This window comes from Podarcis bocagei, assembly GCF_964188305.1.
Source record: "Podarcis bocagei genome assembly, chromosome: 6".
In the NCBI taxonomy this organism is placed as follows: domain Eukaryota; kingdom Metazoa; phylum Chordata; class Lepidosauria; order Squamata; family Lacertidae; genus Podarcis; species Podarcis bocagei.
In genome coordinates this window covers 52,834,335-52,850,957 of record NC_138130.1, presented here as the reverse complement: position 1 = coordinate 52,850,957, position 16,623 = coordinate 52,834,335, and the positions used below count along the sequence as shown (strand labels likewise).

The 16,623-nt window shown below is 41.9% G+C and overlaps 1 long non-coding RNA gene across 1 annotated transcript; it reads right to left on the bottom strand.

The window, feature by feature from the left end:
* Positions 1–270: 270 nt before the first annotated feature.
* LOC308589617 lies at positions 271–16,273 on the bottom strand. The gene is made up of 3 exons (XR_014009405.1): positions 16,246–16,273; positions 6,098–6,165; positions 271–600 (listed from the first exon to the last, which is right to left on the bottom strand). It is a non-coding gene; the product is annotated as an uncharacterized lncRNA (long non-coding RNA).
* Between the last annotated feature and the right edge of the window lie 350 nt (positions 16,274–16,623).

Sequence of the window (16,623 nt, the reverse complement as noted above, 5' to 3'; positions counted from 1 at the left end):
GGTGAATGAACCCTTGATGTAATGGCTAATTTGCTGCTACCTCAGTGGGGTCAGAGTCAGCACCTGGATTCATCGCAGGATCTGGTCCCTGTGCTTGTGTCTTTCTTGGGTGGCTTGCTGTTGCTTGTGAGTAACTATTCCAGATTAGGGGGGCCCTCTGTAATTGTTGACCTTTCCATTTGGACTTCTAAATGCTCTGTTTTCATTGCTCTCTGGAATCATTGGTTGACCTACTTGGATGTTACAGTGAGCCTGTATTGGGAAGGGAGACATAGCACCTCTGACTGCCATGGGTTTAACTGTCCTGATGTAGGAGGTCTTGCCAGCTTAAGTTTAGGCCAGGGGTCACCAGCTTAAGTTTAGACTGGGGGTCACCAGCATAGTGCCCAGAGGCTTTTCCTGGTGCCCACACAGTCCCCTCCTCTGGTGAAATTAGACTGGTGTGCGATGTCCATAATAGTTTCTCCAGTTTGCAAATGCATTCACAGGCCCCAAAAGGTTGTGGCGGCAATCGATGAATCTCATACTCCAACATACGATAGATGAAACTTCCAAATGGCACCTTGCTGATGCAGAGTAGTTAAGCAGTCTCAGAGGCAGCTGTTCCCTAGAAAGAGAAAGATCACACTTACTGCTTGTGAAGGTCATATATTATATATTTTTTCTATATGTCAATCTAATCAACAGCTATGGTTATTCTTTCTGGACAAAGATTCAAGGTAAGTAGAAAATTATCATATACTTTCAGGCTTTGCCCTGCTTTCTGTTAATAAAATTGTTTTTGGGGTGTCTGCTTTATATTAGATTTATGGTTTATGTAGATTAAAGTATATTAGTGTATGTAATCATTCTCAACTACCTTATATAAAACAGAATCTATCACTTCCTCCCTAGTGTGCACTTACCATGGTGAGCCCATGCTACTTATTCATATTGAACTTGCCCGTAAGCAATAAAATCAGTGCACAAAATATCCACCCCAAGAACTCGTAGAATGAGAAACAGGAGCTCCCACCCTGCCCCCACCCTCTTCATAATAGAATCAATGCTCTATTTAACACAGTGAATTGTTTCAAATTTCAGTCCTCATGCCCTCATTGAACAGCCGCTTCATCTTTGAAATATCCAAAATTCTGAAATTTACAAGGCCTTTAAAAAAAAACTATAAATGAAGCAATTAAACCTCCAGATTGGAGGATGTAAACCTTTAAAGGCCTCTTTATAGAATTTCAAAAGAAAGAGGGGGTTATATTTAGCAGGTGTGGCAGCCCACGCAAGACATTTCATTGAGAGAGAGCCTGACATTATCCAGTAACAAATACTTAAATTAATATAAAACATCTTCTGGAGAGACCTTTTTCCTTCCTTCCTTCCTTCCTTTTTTTAATAAATGCTGGGTGATCATAACCCTTTAGGTGAAATCCTTATGCACGCGCGTGCACACACACACACACACACACACACACACGGCACTATACTCAATTACTTTAAAATCCCCTTGACTTCTTGCAGGGTCAGAATTTCACCCCTTGCAGTTCCCTCAAATGAGAAAAGCACAGTCACACATACACACAAATCAAAAGACCTTTATAAAAAGGAAATCTAATTCAAAGTGACTTCAGGAGAGTAAGGAAGATGAAGGGCATGAATAAATTGTGCTATTTTCTTATAAGCTAACGTCTTTTTTCTGCCTCAAAATCATTCCTTCATTGGGAGAGGAAGAGGAGAGCAAATGATCAAATGGAAAGAAATCGTAATAATAATAATAAATTTTTATTTATACCCTGCCCTCCTCAGCCAAGACCGGGCTCAGGGTGGCTAACAACCAATAATAAAAACAAGTTGATTAAAATACAATTTTAAAAAGATTAAAATACAACATTAAAACATTAGGATGCAGCCTCTTCACAGGAGGAGAAAGGAAAAAGAAAGAGGGGGAGGGAATCAAACTGATTCTAAGCCAAAGGCCAGGTGGAACAACTCTGTCTTACAGGCCCTGCGGAAAGAAATCAGATCCCAGAGCATTCCACCAGGCCGGAGCCAGTGTTGAGAAGGCCCTGGCTCTTGTTGAGGCTAATCTAACTTCCTTAGGGCCCGGACCTCTAGGGTGTTGCTATATATGGACCTTAAGATCCTCCGTGGGGCATACCAGGAGAGGCGGTCCCGTAGGTACGAGGGTCCTAGGCTGTGAAGGACTTTAAAGGTCAAAGGTAAAGGTAAAGGTACCCCTGCCCGTACAGGCCAGTCTTGACAGACTCTAGGGTTGTGCGCTCATCTCACTCTAGAGGCCAGGAGCCGGCACCATCCGCAGACACTTCCAGGTCACGTGGCCAGTGTGACAAGCTGCATCTGGCGAGCCTGCACCAGCGCAGCACATGGAACGCCATTTACCTTCCCGCTATAAAGTGGTACCTATTTATCTACTTGCACTTTTAAGGGTGCTTTCAAACTGCTAGGTGGGCAGGAGCTGGGACCGAAAGACGGGAGCTCACCCCGCCGTGGGGATTCGAACCGCCGACCATACGATTGGCAAGTCCTAGGCACTGTGGTTTTACCCACAGTGCCACCCGCGTCCCTCAAATGTCAAAACCAGCACCTTAAATCTGACCCTGTACTCCACCGGGAGCCAGTGCAGCTGGAAAAGCACTGGGTGACTATGCTCCCATGGCAGAGACCCCTTGAGGAGCCTCACTGCAGCATTCTGCAGCCGCTGGAGTTTCTGGGACAGCTTCAAGGGCAGCCCCGCATAGAGCAAATTACAGTAGTCAAGCCTGGAGGTGACCGTTGCATGGATCACTGTGGCCAGGTCGGGGCGGGAAAGGTAAGGGACCAACTGCTTGATGCGGCGAAGGTGGAAAAATGTCCCCTTGGCTGTTGCTGTAACCTGCGCCTCCATGGAAAGGGAGGTGTCAAGGATTATACCCAAACTCTTAACGGAAGGCAATGGCACTAATTGGGTCCCCACAAGAGAAGGGAGTTGGTCCCTCATCCCCATACCATCCCAACCCAGCCAGAGGACCTCTGTCTTCGAAGGATTTAGTTTCAATCGGCTCCCACGAAACCATCCAGCCACAGCTTCCAAACATCTGGTCAGTGTGTCCGGGATCGAGTCGATATGGCCATCCATCAGCAGATAGAGCTGAGTGTCATCAGCATATTGGTGACAGCCCAGCCCAAAGCTCCAGACAATCTGGGCAAGGGGGCACATAAACATGTTAAAAAGCATCGGGGAGAGGATTGTGCCCTGCGGCACTCCACACACCAAGGAGTGGCGCGACAACATCTCCCTCCCTAGTGCCACCCTCTGTCCCCGACCAGAGATAGCACAGCCATTTACGGGCTATGCCCTGTATTCCCAAGTTAGCGAGGCGGTGGTCCAAAACATTGTGATCGACAATGTCAAAGGCTGCTGACAAATCTAAGAGAATCAGCAGTCCCGACCCGCCTTGATCCAGTTGTCTGCGGAGATCATCTGTTAGGGCGACTAGAGTCATCTTGGTCCCAAAACCAGGAAATGAAATAAATGCTGCCTTCTGCATAGAGCTTTGGCCAGTCATCTTAGTTTGGAGATGGTGTGGGTGTGCTTCCTAAGTGGGGATAGGATAAATAACAGCAGTTTGTCCACCTTTTGTCCCCATTCTGCTCTCAGCTCTCACCTATCTAGAATCATCATGAAGGCTTTGCATTACACAGTGACAATACTGCCGAGGTATCGTGCCACTGTGGAATGCACAGCCTTCACGATGATACTGGGCATTTAAATCCTTAGTGGTGATGTAAATCATATTTTAAAGTTAGCCTACCCTATTTCCTTAAAAAGAGTCCTCCATGAAGATGCTTAAATTTTATAGCCCGGGATACACTTTTGATTTGATTTGTTCACCAAGCATCAGCAGGGTTACAGTCCTTTGGTTGCACATGCTGCAAATCTTCTTTCTTCAAATTAGGCAGATTATTCATTTTAATGTTGTGGCAGAAGTACAAGAGGAACTGCCCTGGAGAAGTGCCAGCTGATTAACTACTCCTGCTACACTCATCTATTGACAGAGTACCTTGATTCCTTCAATGGCTTCTTCAGTCCAAGAAACCACCATGTCTTCATTAAGTGTTTGCAGTTTGAAAGCACACCACATGACCCGGAAAAACTGTCTACGGACAAACATCGGCTCCCTCGGCCAGTAAAGTGAGATGAGCGCCACAACCCCAGAGTCTTTCGCGACTGGACTTAACTGTCAGGGGTTCTTTACCTTTATCTTTAAGATAAAGTAACAACACCCAGTGGCGTAGCGTGGGGGTGCAGGGGGGGGCGGCCGCACCGGGCGCAACATCTGGGGGTTAGGGTTAGGGGGCGCAAATCCACGGATTAGGGGGCGCAAATTACTTGCCTTGCCCCGGGTGCTGACAACCCACGCTACGCCACTGACAACACCTATGTTTAGGTGGTAGCCATGTTGGTCTGACCAATTTTAAAATTTTTAAATTTTTAAAATGTCCAGTAGCACATTAGAGATCGACTAAGTTTGTTCTGGGTATAAGCTTTCATGTGCATGCACACTTCTTCAGATACCTATGTTGTTCCTGCCAGCACAATACTAAAAATTAAACCCATATGTCAACCAAACAGCATGGGATCAATGTCCCATGGAACTGCGTTTGGCGTGTGTAAAATGCATATGAGTAGATTATTATCTTTACACACAGTAAATCTGGCCCCATACAGAGGATCACGAACCTTATCCAACAACGACCATTTCAATGTAAAAAGTTCTTGTTGATGTACTGGACACAGCTTCATTCTGAGCCAGACAGTTTTCTGCTTGTGAATGCAGCAGGATGGCTGGTCTCGAAATAGTCTTTATACTGCACCAAGGCCATTTAGACTAGCATGGTGTGTTGCTCCCAAACAATTGAGAACTTTCATCAAACAGATCTCATGTTCTTCTATTGTCCTACCAAATACTATTGAGTCTTCAAGATACACAAGTACTTCAAGGAATTTCATGCTCCCACAACTTTCTCCATCAGTTTTTAAAATGTAGCTGGAGCCCCAGTTACTACTTGAAGCATCCTTTCAAACTGGATAGATGCCCAGAAAACAGATGAGAGCAATTTGTGCACTGTCTCCTTCTACCATAGGAATTTAATGGTAGCTGCACATGAGATCCAGTCCTGAATACTACTAACTTCCAGTCAAACTGCCTGATCCACCATCTATTCAAGGCAAGGCATTGGTTTAAAGTCCTGTAATCAACACAAAGCTATATGGCACCTTATTTTTTTGCACACTGTTAAATAGGTGATGACTCTGGGCCATGGATTCCTTAGTCTAGATTGTTCAGAATGGTCAGTTAATGTTTCTTCATGGGAGCTAATTGTTAGAAGAGTTTCTCTTCTATCCTCTGATCTCTCCTTATATTAATCTCAGTAGCTGTCAGGGCCTTCAGAAATGAGCTTCTCTTCTAGCTAAGAGGAAGGGGCTGATGTGTACGTGAAGCAGCAGCTGTTTGGGAGAAGGAAGGGTGAGGGTGGGGGGTATGTGATTTTGTTGAAAGCACAGGCCTTTCTGGGAATCTGATGTGGGGCAAAGACTCTTGTGCCTTGCAGAAGTGCCTGCTGTTTGACTCTGCTTACACGTTACTTTGTAAATAAAGAAAATATCTCAAAAATGCCATAAATCCCATGTTCACATTTCCAAAAGAAACCAAACCTACTTGCACTGATCAGGGAATTGTGGAGTGTTACCTAAAAGCAGCCATTCTATCAGGCTGCAGATGAAGTAAAAGCAGCACTATTTGAGCACTTCTCTTGAGAGACTCGTTGCTTTTGATCCTCCTTCAACTGTCCCCTAGTGGCAGCTATTCCATCAGGCTACCTGAACCAATTCCATCCCAGCTGGTTGCTAAAAAAATTGTTACATTTTAAAACTGGTACCTATGCTTACTTTATATCCTTTCCTCACCCCATTTATTTTCCCTCATGTGCCATGTCTATTAGATTGAAAGCCTAAAGGTAGGAACTGTCTTACTCCTGATCTCTGTAAGCCATGCCTTTTCAGCTCTCCAAAGTCTTTCTCAGTCCTTCTATCAGAGATCCTTACCATTGGAAAATACATTTGGGACATTCCACTGGAGACATGCTGACGTTGGCAACATTTCATCCCAGATTCTAAATGGAAAATATTGAGAAAACAATGACAAAATGAGCTGGATAATGTTTGAAGGTAACATCTGGAGACTTCGGGACTGTGCTGACAAACCTGGAATGGGAGAAGACATCATGTGTAAATTAAAACCAGAAAATCAAGTCACACAATTGACACCGACTCTCTGTATTGGATTTAAAGTTAAATAGAGTGTCATCCTAATCTCCCTGTGTAGATGGCTGGGGGAAGGGTGCAGGACAGTGCATTCATTGCTTCTCTGCTACCATTGGTCAGCACTCCCACTGTGGTGGAGGCCTCTAGTTTTGTCACAGTGGATGAGAAGTTATTGCCTCTGGTTCCCCTGCCAGTGGTAGCAGAGGATTGGAGACATTGGCTTCTTTAGATCCAAAGCTCCATGAACCCCGCAAGGGGTCTAATCCTCATGCCCCCTCATGGCCCTGTAAAAATAAGAAAGAAAACTGCCCCATTCTGGCTGGCATAAGCAAGTGGGATTTTGAATGTGGTGAAATATCCACTGGTCTGTGCCTCCCTAGTTCTTCAGTAGGATTGCTCTGGAGATTGTACTTGCTTCCCATTTAAATCGCTGGTAAAAGTTTGTCATCATGCTGCAAGTTGCATTGATCTCCAGTAAGAACTAACCTAGTTTGCATCCACTCAATGCAATCCAAGCAACAGCATGCCAGAAGCTAAGAAAAGGTGTATCACAATAAATATGCCTGAAGAGCAAATCACTCCAGGCAACTAAGGCATGTGAGCCAAACCATGAAGTTGCAGGGAGGGGGCGGAGAATGTGGAAAATGCAAAGTAATCTAATATGCCTCTGAATACCAGTTGCAGTGAATCACAGCTGAGCAGAGTGCTCTTGCACTCATGTGCATCTTGCAAGCTTCCCGCAAGCATGTGGTCAGCCAGCCGGTGAGAAGAGGATCCTGGACTAGAAGGGCCATTGGCCTGATCCTGCAGACTCGTCTTATGTTCGCTATCATTTATTTTATTTGTTGTTTTGGCCATCACACCAAAACACAAAAGTAAATTCCCTTCAGGACATGTCATTCTTACATCGGTCTGATCTAACCATTCAGATTGTTCGGCTTTGGTCTAGAAGTATCATCTGCAGGGCATGAAGCGCAGATTTCGATAAATGTCTTTATCAAATGATCATGCAAATGATCAGTGCAAATGATCGTGATTTTGTCTAAAACATTTGGCAAGTATGGCTGCTGCAGTTTAAGTCTTCTGCACACGCAGTAGTTCCCAGTAACACATGGTGACCACAAAGGGTTCCATAAAATTGCATAATGCATAACCCCTATTAACTGGCATGGTGTGCAAAAAGAAGACAATATGAAACACATTGTACATCTGTCACTGAGCTCTAGTGACAAATTTACGCAGGATAAATCAAGGAAACAAATTTTTATTTTTTTGCTGGGGGGTGGGAATCACAAACATATTTATTATTTTAACCAAGAAAATCAGTTTACCATTATGTGTGCTTCCACTAAAGCTCCAGTTGTAAGCTGGACTTGGAAGTCAATATTATTGGATTCATATTAGTTTTTGTTTTATATTTATAATCACCCTGTAAGACATAATGCAATCAAAGGCAGATTTAGGGCAGCATGACCAGTTCCTCCACACTGGGTGTGGAGCCTAGGGGGCATTGCAGGGCATAACAATTTTGACATAGTGAATTGAGTCTTCTTCTTCTTTGGCAATCACTTGTAGCCGAGTAAGATTGTCTTCCATAAACACAGTTTTAACAATGTATCCATAAGTGACTATGGAGGCCAATTCTGGATCCACACGTCCTTCCACAGTGGGGACATTGGTTTCCGGGCGGGAGTTGATCATGGTGTGGAATTGCCAAGCGTGCCTTCCTCTTAGCACGTTTCTCCCTTGCATCCTGATTTCAAGTGTCTTCAAAGCCCATGACACCTTTGGTAAAGGCTGTTCTCCAACTGGAGCGCTCACAGGCCAGTGTTTCCCAGTTGTCAGTGTTTATACTATATTTTTTAAAATTTGCCTTGAGACAGTCTTTAAACCTCTTTTGTTGACCACCAGCATTATGCTTTCCATTTTTAAGTTTGGAATAGAGTAGTTGCTTTGGAAGACAATGATCAGGCATCCGTACAACATGACCAGTCCAACAAAGTTGATGTTGAAGAATCATTGCTTCAACACTGGTGATCTTTACTTCTTCCAGTACACTGATATTAGTTTGCCTGTCTTCCCAAGTGATGTGTAAATTTTTTCGGAGACACCGTTGATGGAATCTTTCGAGGAGTTGGAGATGGCATTTATAAGTGGTCCATGTTTCACAGGCATACAGTAAGATTGGTAGTACCATAGCTTTGTAAACAAGTATTTTGGTTTCCCTGCGAATGTCCCAGTCCTCAAACACTCTGCACTTCAATCGGGAGAAAGCTGCACTCGCAGAGCTCAGGCGATGCTGGATTTTGGCATCAGTGTTGGCCCTTGTGGAAAGATAACTGCCTAGGTAGGTAGTAGATAGGTAGCCGTGTTGGTCTGCCATAGTCAAAATAAAAAAATTCCTTCCAGTAGCACCTTAAAGACCAACTAAGTTAGTTCTTGGTATGAGCTTTCGTGTGGTATCTGAAGAAGTGTGCATGCACACGAAAGCTCATACCAAGAACTAACTTAGTTGGTCTTTAAGGTGCTACTGGAAGGAATTTTTTTATTTTGCCTAGGTAGGAGAAGTGATTGACATTTTCCAACGTTACACCACTGAGTTGGATTTGTGGCACTGCAGAGGGGTTATTTTGTACTTGTTGGTGCAGCACTTTGATTTTTTGGATGTTGAGTGATAGGCCAAGCTTTTTGTAAGCTACTGCAAAGATATTTAGGATGGTTTGGAGGTCATCCTCTGAGTGTGCACACACTACGTTGTCATCAGCATACTGAAGCTCTATGGTGGAAGTTACGTCTCTTTGCTTTCAGCCTCCTCAGATTGAAGAGCTTTCCATCTGTTCGATATATGATTTCTACTCTGGTGGGGAGTTTCCCTTCGACAAAGTCATGGGAAAGATCATGGCAATGAAAATAATGAATAGAGTTGGGGCAATAACACCATCCTGTTTAACACCTGATCCCACTGAGAATGGTTCACTTTGAGAGCCATTGTTATCTGCGATTGTTGCTGTCATATTAGCATGGAGGAGCCGAATGTTTACATATTTATCTGGGCAGCCAATTTTCAGAAGGACAGTCCACAGGGCGTTACAATTTACAGTGTCGAAAGCCTTAGTCAGGTCAATAAATGCCATATACAGGGGATGGTTTTGTTCTCTGCATTTTTCTTGAAGCTGTCGAATGGTGAAAATCATGCCCACTGTCCCCTTAGAAAACCATTTTGGGATTCAGGAAGGGTCACCTCGGATATTGTTAAGAGATGGTTTGCTAAGATCCTTGCAAGAATTTTGCCGGCCGCAGCTAATAGACAGATGCCTCGATAGTTTCCACAATCAGTTCTGTCACCTTTTTTAAAGAGATAATTTTGGCATCCCTAAAGTCTGCTGGGATCTCTTCTCTTTCCCAGATTTTTTCAATGAGCTTGTGAAGTTGTTGTGTAAGTACAGTTCCGCCCACTTTGAAGATTTCAGCAGGTATCCCATCAGGTCCACTGGCTTTGTTGTTTTTTATTTGGTTAATAGCTGTACACAACTCTCCCAGATTTGGAGATACTGCAAGCTCATCTCTAACTTGTTTTTGCGGAATTTGTGAGAGGACCTCATCAGCTATGGGGGAGTTGCTGTTAAGGAGATGTTGGTAATGTTCTTTCCAGAGCAGTGCAATAACTTCTTTATCTTTTAGAAGTGTGATACCGTCTGCTGAGCGTAGGGGGCATATGCCATGATTTATTGGTCCATAGACGGTCTTTGTGGCTTTAAAGAAACTCTGTGCGTCATGAGTGTCAGCTAAGTGCTGGATCTCTTAAGCTTTTTTTATCTACGAGGTGTTTTTTAGTTCTCTGGTTCTTCTTTGAACCTCAGCCTTAGCGTTGGCATAGGTGGCATCTTAGTGGCACAGTTTTTATCTATTTGCTAGATCTGAAAGGCCTTCCTTTTCTTGTCAATCATGCGTTCAATCTCACTGTCATTCTCATCAAACCAGTCGTGGTGTTTCTTGGTTTGGTATCCAATAGTTTGTTCACAGGCTGCAATAATGGATGTTTTTGGTTTGGTCCAGTGTTCCTCGATGTTATCAGGGAATTCTGAAAGCAGGTGGTCCTTAAGAGTGAATTGAGTGGAATGGAAAGCAAGAGGCGAGAGATGCTGAATTTTGGCCTTTCACATTGACACGCTGAAATTGCAAATGTCCACATATGCTGATGCCATATTTATATATTAAAAGAACTGTTCCTGAAATTATATTTTAACTGGATTCATGTTTGTTTGTTGTTATGCATTTATATCCAGTCCTGATCAGGAAAGATTCTCTTTTTTAAAAAAATATTTTTTTATTGGTTTTACAAAAAAAAATTATAGACAATACAAACAAATAAAGAAACGAACAAACATGTATAGTTTCGTGTCCTTTTTTTCATAAACCTCACTTCTCCGACTCCCCCAAACCTCCCCTTTCTACATCCCAATTTCCAAAATTATTTCAGCAAATCCTAACACTTATTTTTACCAAATTTGTCCCTTATTTATTCTTTTCTTTAACTTAATCTTTGCCGCTGTAATCCCCTTTTTTCTAAAACTTCAACATTTTAACATTCATCAATTTTATAATATTTCTTAAGATAAATTTTAAATTTTTTCCAATCTTCATCCGCCGTCTCTTTCCCCTGATCACGGATTCTGCCGGTCATTTCTGCCAGTCCCATATAGTCTATCACCTTCATCTGCCATTCTTCCAGAGTGGGTAGATCTTGAGTCTTCCAATGCTTTGCGATGAGAATTCTTGCTGCTGTAGTAGCATACATAAAAAAAGTTCTGTCTTTCTTTGACACCAATTGGCCGACAATGCCCAAGAGAAAGGCCTCTGGTTTCTTAGGGAAAGTACATTTAAGTACCTTTTTCATTTCATTATATATCATTTCCCAGAAAACCTTAATCTTCGGGCACGTCCACCAAAGGTGGTAGAAAGTACCTTCAGTTTCTTTACACTTCCAACACTTATTATCAGGCAAATGGTAGACTTTTGCTAGCTTGACTGGGGTCATGTACCAGATCAGGAAAGATTCTCAGTACAAAAACTAAATAAAATCAAGGTGATTAGTACAAATTAACCATTTGTTAAATTGTTTCCTTGGGCCAGCCTGAAATTTCAGTATATTGTGCAATTAGCCCTATCTGCTAACACACTGCAAAGGAAATCTTCTAACACACTGCAAAGGAAATTGTGCAAATCTGCCAGCTGCTATTGGAAAGAATAAGGAAACTCTTCTGAGTGGGAAAGTTCAGGGTACCTATTAAAGCCCACAGGCCAGAAAAAAATAGCCGGTTTAGGATAATGGTGCTTGTTTTAGCATTGCAGAAAGATTAATGAGAAATGTGGGAGCATTTTTCTAATATTCTTAAAAAGTTTGCCATATAAAAGAAAGCAGGGTTGCCCCCTCCCACAGTGGACAGTGATATTTTAGGTGAAAATACTTCACCTAAATTTCACTGCTCTTTCAGCTTTACCTCTCTTTGTTTAAGATGTAGCAAGATGGCTCTTCAAGGCTAAAGAGAAAGTTGCCAAACTCAGAGGAGTATCTATGCAGTTTCGCTTGTCATTCTCATATTTATTGCTTTAGGAAGAATTCAAACAAATCTGTATACTGGTTATGAAAAAATAATGGTTTTGAAAGGGCATATTTAATACAAGCCTAAGGTATCAGCTATCTTTAATATAAATCCTTGTATCTTTAATACAATCCTGAAGCATTAACTATCAGTTGTAAAGATTGCACTACCAAGAAAACAAAGCATCAACTCTCATATCATGATTTGAAAAGACAAACATACTTTTGTGAGGGGAGAGGGGGGAGTCTGTTTTCTACGTTTAAGATAATCATTCCAGCAGTTGCCTTCACCATTAAAATCAAAGAAATGAACATTTCCTCTATGAAAATAACTAGAATCCAGCAATTGTATGAAAAGCTGACAGTCATGCTAATGTCACCTATCACACATTTGGATAGCATTCATTAAAAAGATTCCCTAGTTTTAAAAATGACATTTTAAACCAAAGCAGAGAGGAGTAGATTGACACATCCCTTTCTCTGATCACAACCTTTTTGACATGAGTTGGACATTTGAGCGGTTTCTCCAAGCTGCTTTGACAGGAACGGAATAACATGTTTTTTTCTCTCTGGGAGGAGCTCTTATGCTGCACTTCTGTACACACTTACCTGGGAGTAAGTCCCAGTGAACTCAGTGGGAGTTGTTCCTGAGTAGACCTGAATAATATTGTGCTGCTAGGTTGTAATCCAATACACGCTTATCTGGGAGTGAATCCCACTGATTTCAGTGGGACTTTTTTCAAGTAAAAAAGAACCTCAGTGGGTGTGAATAGATATATTCTTTCTGAATCCACTAGCGGTCTGGATCAGTCTCAAACTTATGGTAGAAAAGCCTCAAAAGTATGAGACATTTGATCCAGGGAACAGCCTGATAATTCTGATGTTTGGCTGAGATTTATCTAAATTGTCATAAGATTCCTTAGTGATCAAAACAAGGATGCAGATCTCATGAAAAGAACTCTTTTCATGGTATGTTGGTACCAGAGCCTCCAGGCTTGGTAAAAACTCTGAGGAGCAGAGGAATTAAACCACCACCAAAATAAGTTCAATAAACTGGTGTCCTACTGTGTTCACACTGCAGTGTGAGAAGGAGGACATTTTATCCAGCCATTGGACCCAGGATTGAACTGACACTTTATTTTTCAAATTAACATTTTTAGTTAATGAAAGAATACTTTGTTGCAGTCAATGACCAGCTTGCACAGAGAATAAAAATATGACACTCTCCAAATAAGACAAGCAGCTGTAAATAAAACAAGTTAACCATCAGTTTCAGATTGTACCAGAATTAAATCAAGTACAAGTCCATTGATCTTGCACTTTAACTGCAATGTAATAGCAAAACAAAGACCTTTTTTTTGTAATTGCAGGAATGTTGTTGATTAGGCCAGTCTTTGCTACTTGGTGTCCAGGTATTTTGGACTACAACTCTCATCAACACCATATCCTGGCAAGGGCTGATACAATTTGTAGTCCAAAACATCTGGAGAGCAAATGATTAACTTAAGTAGGTTTTGATAGGTCTACCTAGTCTGGATCTAACCCGTGATAGGTACTTTCTCTAACAAGGGTCATTAAATTATTTCTATCCTAATATTGTTGCAAAAATTACAGTATAACAATACATGCAATAAGGAAATAAATTGCATAGCAAGATAGAGGGGCTATGCCATTTCGTATAAAAAAAGATGCATATAATGTTTTACCCTCCCCAATGAAAAACTCCCTGCAGTGGAAAGTTACTGTATCAGAAGAATTGTAGCTGTTTTCCATGCTCCTTTAAAAATGGGGCCCAGCCAAACCCCATTCAGGAGAGTATTCCTATAACCTGGATGTCGTGATGGGAAAGGCCAGTTCTTTCTTTCCCACTAGCTGAGCTGCTCGTCAGAGATAGAGCAAGAAGGCTCTCAGAAGCATGAGAAGAGGCTCATATGAGCAGAGGCAATGTGGATCATGCTATCCTTCAAGATGAAGAATGCTTTGGATGGAAAATGTGGCAGATTAGAAGAATAATCTTCATTTCACCGGGGAAGGGGCGGAAATCTGTTTGGAAGCAGAAGACGGGAAGTTTCTCAATATTTCTCCCAGAACAGAAGAATTAACCTGGAAATAAATGATGATAAAACCAAAGGCTTGGGTAGAAAACAGTAAGAAATAACACAGACCAGATGGATATGTCTGCATACCTGAGACGCTTAATTTCAAAGAAAAGAATTTAAGGGCTGTGAAGAGAAGAAAGGGACTAACATGAGAAATAAGAACACTGCAACAGCTGAAATGTAAATACCTGTGAATAAGCCAGTTTGAACTGAAAGCAACCAGTTGTGTGACCCTTTCCACTCCTGTCAGCAAAGCAGAATAGGATCACAACAAAATCCTTTGATGCAATTGAGCATTATCATGGCACAGCACAATGTCATGCTGAAGTAACTTCAAGTCACCATAGACCTATGTGGTCATAAAATGTTAGCATGAGGTGTGCAATGGGCAAAGATGGAGTGTGATTGGCGGGGGGAGTGGCTGAGTTAGAATTTGTGCTGGAATGCTTCCTCAAGGGCTGGTTCCACCCACTTTGCTGGTTGAAAAATATGTAAAGAACCTGGCTGAAACCACACCCATTGCAACCACTGGACTCAGACATCAACCCTCTCCACACTCCTCCAGTCATGACAGAGGAGGGGATTTGAACTGAGCATACATTTGTTTGTCTATAATATCTAAAATGTCTCATGAAATAATTTCTCTAGGTGTCACACACATAAAAGAGAAGAACATACAAGCACAGGAGAAGCACATACCTAAGATGTCCACTTCTGCAGTGTCAAGAAAGAGGAAACGAAAAATAAAGTACAGAAAAGATTCCTAATTTGTACAAAATGTGCATATGTTAATCTATATGTATTTATCATCATTTTTATTATTTACTGAATTTATATACTGATCTATACCCGCAGGTCTCAGGGCATAGAAACCCAACATATAGCCAGCTAGCCAGCACAATAAAGCAAACACTGTATAAAACAAAACAAAACAAAACAAAACAAAAAACACAGCAGACTAAAACAACCATCAAATACATCAGAACTGCCAACTGGACCACAGTGATCTAAAACCAGGTCTTAAAATGCTTGGGAGAACAGAAAAGACTTAAGCTGATGCTGAAAAGGTACCAGGTTAGCTTCCCTAAGGGGAGCATTCGAGAGTTGAGTTGTACAACTTATGGCTACATTGTTCTGCCTCCACACCTGTAGAGCTGTGAGTAGTCTAGAGCATGTGGAAAGTTGATGATGGGGAACTTTAATGTAAAGGCAATATTTAGACTACCTGTATGTGTGCAACTTAGCTCCAAGTAAACATGGCAAAAGGTTTCGCACCTCAGCAATGTACAGTCCAAGGGCAACAACTATGGCCAGGTATAGAGCCTGGAAACTGACTAATTTTGCAGTTGAAATGAACATATAGGATGCAGACCACTGCAACATTATAGTGAATGGAAATAAAAAGTTGTGCCCCACCCCTTCTCATGAGTGGCAAAATGAAAACAGAGAAGGTTGCACAGTTTGGTTTTCCAAAATGAAAACAAACAAGCAACAACATATGACTGTGGTTTTGGGAGGCATGGTCATTGCGACATTTCAAACTGTAACAAGATTTTGGGATAAACATGGGGGGAAAATACAGTTCCGAGAAATAACTGAATTTCATTGAGTTACATTGTATTTGATAGTTTTTAATGTTTGCAAGACACCTTGAGCCTAAAGCGACAATGCGGAGTATCCAATTTCAAATAAATAAAACTTTTGCTCATGCAGCATACATGCATCTCTTCGTTAGAGGAAATAAATGACATGGCTGAAATAAAAGATGCTGTAAGAAATAAAGCCTGTAAGTCAGCAGCAAACTGTTGCTGCAGTGTCAAAAACTGCCCCCAGTGATCTGTGAAATCATTTTTAAATCTTTTTTTCCCTCCCCAGAGATAAGATTTACTGTTAAAGTACATACTGTGTATGTTTGGAAGTATAATAAAGTTGAAAGGTTTTCCATAGAGACTTCTTTCTTGTTCAAATCAGCCCTGATTATAAACACTTTCTGCATGAGATGCACCTGGTTTTTGAACAGCATCTATTGTTTCATTTTCCTTCAGTCCCTAAAGCAGCCTTATAAATTCTACAGCAGTGTAAATAATGTTTCTCTCTCTCTCTCTCTCTCTCTCTCTCTCTCTCTCTCTCTCTCTCTCTCTCTCTCCCCCCCAGTCTCTCCCCCCCTCTCGGTTCATGCCCCCTCCTTTTTCATCTGAACTGAACCACACCTCTCTAAAAATACTCACTTTTTAATGAAAACCATATTTTTAAAGCCATTGTTTGTGTGTGCATGACCTGCTGAAAAGCTTGCAGAGTCTTTAATGTCAGTTTCAGATGACACGTGTCTTAAGAAGTCTGGGATCCAGCCCTTGTCTGGGCCTGGGAGATCTGTCCCAAATCTTTATGAGAAAGACGGACAAAAAAAAACTTCTGGTTTTGGCATTTTGTATTGGAGCCTGTTTTAGGCTCAGAAGGCAGGGAGGGGGCAGGCAGAGGGGGGAGAACCAGCAACGTAGAGTCTAGACAGAAGAGATTGGGTTGAAATCTGGAAGCTATTCAGTGAGGCTACAGCACATGGCAGCTTGACTGCAGAAAGGGATCACGTTACACTGCCTAATTACACA